The sequence below is a fragment of the Aegilops tauschii genome, chromosome 4 (genome assembly GCF_002575655.3).
Source record: "Aegilops tauschii subsp. strangulata cultivar AL8/78 chromosome 4, Aet v6.0, whole genome shotgun sequence".
Classification (NCBI taxonomy): domain Eukaryota; kingdom Viridiplantae; phylum Streptophyta; class Magnoliopsida; order Poales; family Poaceae; genus Aegilops; species Aegilops tauschii.
The window spans coordinates 490,209,081-490,214,248 of record NC_053038.3 but is presented as its reverse complement, the minus strand read 5'-3'; the positions used below and the strand labels follow the sequence as shown (position 1 = coordinate 490,214,248).

The 5,168-nt window shown below is 47.1% G+C and overlaps 1 long non-coding RNA gene across 2 annotated transcripts; it reads left to right on the top strand.

The window, feature by feature from the left end:
- Positions 1-545: 545 nt before the first annotated feature.
- Positions 546-4,378, top strand: LOC141021385 (uncharacterized). 2 transcript variants are annotated; one of them, XR_012182583.1, is made up of 3 exons: positions 546-972; positions 2,797-2,876; positions 4,126-4,378. It is a non-coding gene; the product is annotated as an uncharacterized lncRNA (long non-coding RNA). The 2 variants fall into 2 exon arrangements; XR_012182582.1 differs by lacking the exon at positions 546-972 and having other exon boundaries at positions 986-2,876.
- The last annotated feature ends 790 nt before the right edge of the window (positions 4,379-5,168 follow it).

Genomic DNA, 5,168 nt, shown 5'->3' with positions numbered 1-5,168 from the left:
ATCGTATTCGGAGTTCGTTTGATAGCTCAACCGTTATACATACAGCCGCACTATAGTCGGTTTAATCGTCGGGAGTTTTCGGTCTCAGGAAAGCGTTGGCGGGCTGCCTTCTCTTCTCTCCTCTCAGCCCAACCCACTCTCAATAACCCACCTAGGCCTGCCTAACCCCCCTCTCGATCGGATCGCGATCGAAGGCTCCGAAACAGCCTCAAACCCCCAACCCTAACCCCTCTTTCTATAAATAGCAGCCCCCCTTGCCATTTTTGTCACCCCTAACCTCCCTCCTTGATTTCCACGCGGTCCCAATCATCAGCCGCCGTTACCTCCCACCTTCTCCTTCGATTCCGGCGCCCTCCACCTCCACCGCGACACTTGGCTCGCCCCGATTGGCCCAGCCACCACCATCCGGCGCCCCTGGCCACTCCCAGGCCTCCTCGTCGCCTCCCCAAGCTCCCACTTCGCCGCCAGCCCGCCAAACCCATATCGGGGCCCGGGCGAGCCCGCATCGCCGCCCACAGCGTAGGAGCGTTCGCTCCCTGCACCCCGCGCGCCTCCTCCTGCCGACCCGCTCGCCGGAGCCTCGCTGCTCCCGCGCCGCAGGCCGGAGCCTCCACCGGCGACCTCTCAGGCCAGGACCCCTCGCGCCTTCTCCTTCCTTCCCCTTCTTTCTTCTCGCCCTCTCTCTAATCTCTCGTTTCACAGGAGGTTCTCCCGTCGGCCATGGCGCCGCAGCCCCAAGTTCCTCGTCCATCGCCGTTCTCCACCGGATCCGGCCACTCCTCGCCAGATCCATCCAGCCTCGCGCCGATCTGCTCCGTTCCCGGCGGCCCCCGCCCTCCTTGCCATTGCCCGCGCCGCCGCGGCTCTGCTTCTTGTCGAGCAGAGGACGCCCGCTCGTCCCAGCCGCGTTGACCGCGTCCTGCCTCATCCCAGTGCCCTGGCCTGGCTCTAGATTCGGCCTCCAGGCCCATGGTGAGCCCCTCAATTCCTCGCCCGTGCACACTTTTGCTATATCCCGCTAACCTGTTTTTTTACTGAAATCGGCCAAGTCCCTGAAAAATCTTATTATGTGTGCATATTTGACCTGCCATAACTACGTGCCTGTAGCTCTGTTTTGCGTGCACAATATATTAAAATGTTGATCATGAGATGCTATACACTTTGTTCCATTGTGGCATGCTTTTTTAAGTCCATCTTGAGGCCCTAATCATCGTTGCAAGAGTGCTATAAGATGTTAACTGCTGAAACTTGTTATAACTTGGTAATTTGTCTTTTTCGTTGCATTTTGTGTGTGCATCCTTTGAGCATGATGTCTACATGTTTGTGAAGCAACTGCATGCCGTCTTTACAGTGTTGCAAGCCTTGTATTTTGTTATGCACTACAGTGAGTGCATCGAGCTTGTGAACTGGGCTACTTGCTGTTGATGTTCTGTCAATGCTGAAACTGTTATATCGTGTTGCTATCTTTCCTTGATGCTACCAATTAATCTATGCATAATCTAGATATGTTCACTAAGGATGTTTTGTTATAAATGTGATGCTATATTAATTCATGCCTTTTTTGCATTTATATCCTGTTGTAGCTTGTTGTAATGTTGCTCTAAATTTGCAAAATAATGTTGTCGTCAGCCTGTTAACATTAAGTTCAGTTTTGGCATGTGTTTTTCTAGTGGTCCATGCACCCTATGAACTTTCTATTGCCATTCTTAGCTTCACGAACATGTCTTCTTACTGTTCGTTACCTTTTAATGCCATGTCATGCTATGTAGTGAGTTGTACAAGCTCACCAACATGCGTACTTGTCGTTGTTCCTGCCATGTGTTGTTATTTTCACCGTCTGAATCTGCCATATCATTTGCCATGTTTGCATGGGTGCTACCATGTTTTCTGTTGATCTTTGGAATAATTTCAGTAAGGGAGTTTTGTTTTTTGCCTTTGGTACTAGCATTACATACCTTTAGTTGCCATGATAATTTCTTGTAGCATGTTGTTTTATAGCTCTAAACTTTGCAACCTGATGTTATTTCTGTCATGTCTAGTGAAATTCTGCAAAGTCTGTGAAACTGTTATTATTTGCAATCTTGCCATGTCCTTTTGAGCATGTTCTAGTGATTTCTGGAGATAGCTCAGTGTTCATGTTTTGTAATTGTTTACCTGTACATCACGACCGTGCCATTTGTTTTCATGTTGGGGTGTTGTAGCATATTGTTTTGATGCTTGCAATTTGCCTAGTTGCTGTTTTGGACAGCTTGTCCTTTAAATTTCTTTCATGTGTGTGTTGAACCGTTGCTCCGTTTTGAGTGTGCTCTACATGAAACTTGCTTAGTTTTGCATGTAGTTTAATGTTACCTTGTTGCATCCATGTTTTGAGTGTGTTTGCTTGATGTTTGAATGCATTTTGCATCAATGCCATGTTTAACTTGTTTTGCTCATATCTTGTAGGCCGTAGCTCCAAATTAAATGAACTTTATATGTAACTTGACTAGAATTTCGTGTAGATCATTTTGGTGCATCTTTACTTGCTGTTTAATAACTTGAACCTAAAGTTTATTCAGATCTGGACCAATTTCGAAATTTGCATATGAGGACTTACCGGAATTGTTATATGTCGTTTCCGGCCTCATTTAAACTTGCTTTGATGTGTTGCTCTTGTATGCATCATCTCTTGCCATGAGTAGCTTCATGTAGCCTTGTCATGCATCATACTTGGTTGAGCATCATGCCTTGTTCATGTGTGGTGTGTTTACCATGTTGTGTGCTTCTTGTCGATAGTTCCCGTTTCGTTGCGATTGTCAGGATTCGTTCGTATACGCTTGGTTCGTCTTCGTGGGTTCATCTTCTTCATGGACTCGTTCTTCTTCCTAGCGGGATTTCAGGCAAGATGACCGTCACCTTGGATCTCATTACTATCATTGCTATTCTAGTTGCCTTGATGCTATCGCTGTGCCGTGTTACCTACCACTTGCTTATCAAGCCTCCCAAATTGCCATGAACATCTGACCTTTGTCACCCTTCCTAGCAAACCGTTGTTTGGCTATGTTACCGCTTTTGCTCATCCCCTCTTATAGCGTTGCTAGTTGCAGGTGAAGTTGAAGATTGCTCCATGTTGGATTATGTTTATGTTGGGATATCACAATATCTCTTATATTATTAATGCATCTATATACTTGGTAAAGGGTGGAAGGCTCGGCCTTATGCCTGGTCTTTTGTTCCACTCTTGCCGCCCTAGTTTCTGTCATATCGGTATTATGTTCCCGGATTTTGCGTCCCTAACGCGGTTGGGTGTTATGGGAACCCCTTGACAGTTCGCCTTGAATAAAACTCCTCCAGCAAGGCCCAACATTGGTTTTACCATTTGCCTACCTACCACCTATACCTTTCCCTTGGGAGTAATTAACCCAAGGGTCATCTTTATTTTAGCCCCCCCCGGGACAATGCTTCTCTAAGTGTTGGTCCGAACTAGAGCCGCTTGCGGCGCCACCTCGGGGAAACTTGAGGGCTGGTTTTAGTTGTACGTACTGCTCATCCGGTCGTGGCCTGAGACGAGATACGCGCGGCTACTATCAGGGTGTCGGCACGCCGGGAGGTCTTGCTGGTCTTGTTTTACCATTGTCAAAATGTCTTGTAACCGGGATTCCGAGACTGATCGGGTCTTCCCGAGAGAAGGAATATCCTTCGTTGATCATGAGAGCTTATAATGGGCTAAGTTGGGACACCCCAGCTGGGTTTAAACTTTCGAAAGCCGTGCCCGCGGTTATGTGGAAGATGGGAATTTGTTAATATCCGGTTGTAGTAAACTTGAAGTAAACTCTTCTAAAATACACCAACCGCATGCGTAACCGTGATTGTCTCTTTTCGGGGTTGTTCGAGAGGAGAACACGGTTTTTGGGTTATGTTTGACGTAAGTAGGAGTTCAGGATCACTTCTTGATCATTACTAGTTGATGTCCGCTTGTTCAGCTCCTCTTCTCGCTCTTGTATTCGTAAGTTAGCCACCATACATGCTTAGTCGCTGCTGCAACCTCACCACTTTACCCCTTCCTTACCCATTAAGCTTTGCTAGTTTTGATACCCATGGTAATGGGATTGCTGACTCCTCGTGGCTCATAGATTACTACAACAACAGTTGCAGGTACAAGTTATGCGATGCTCATGACGCGAGAGCGATGTTTATTTGTGTTGGAGTTCGTCTTCTTCTTCGTCGATCTTGGGTTAGGTTCCCGGTCGGCAGCCTGGGCTAGCAGTGTGGATGTCGTTTGAGTCCCTGTTTGTGTCTCATCCGTAGTCGGATGTTCATCTTGTGTATGATGTATTGATGTGTTCTTGCGGCATTTGTATGCCTTATATGTTTCCCCATCTATTATGTAATGTTGATGTAATGATATCCACCTTGCAAAAGCGTCTTCAAGATGCGGTTCTATCCTTGGCGGGACCTTCGAGTTCCTTTAGGATAGGGTCGCATCTTGGGCGTGACACGCAGGCCTCCTCAACTTTTGCACAGACATAGTTGATTGGAATGAAGAGCTCATTCTTCAATTCCACGCAACACTGCACATCACAGGAGATGTTGACGATGTGAACTCCTATGTTCTAGACTGGATGACCGAAAACACTGACTATAAGGCACCGGCCTCTGAATTACTACACGCCCTGCCCACCAGTCCTCCACCTGAAGGAGCTCGTTGCCTATACCAAGAGCCTGAACTGACTGCCCATTATATGCAAGTTCTTATGAAGCCTCTGAAACCTGGTCAACCCCAAGGAAAAAATTCCTCGTGAGGGAATTGCTCTATGTGCCAAGAACAGTCTATCGAATTCTGACGAATACTATGAATCCAGTCAAAGGCCACAACTCGAATGATGAAGAAGTCGTTGGCATCATGAAGAATCTGCTATTCAACATCATGCATGGCATCCTTGTCAACTACCATGATTTCTTCATGAGGACTCTGGCCAATGTCGCTCTCTCCGTTTGAGTTGAAACCTTATGCTCCTTGGATTATGAGATTCCTCAGAACAAGGTCTTCACTCAACTACAAGGCTGATTTTCAGAATCACCTCAGCTACTTGCCCCCAATCGAAGTCCTCAAGCGGACCTATTCCTCAGCTGATGAAAAGGGCAAGGCACCTGCTAGTATTGATGAAGGCATTCGTCCATTGGATGGTCAG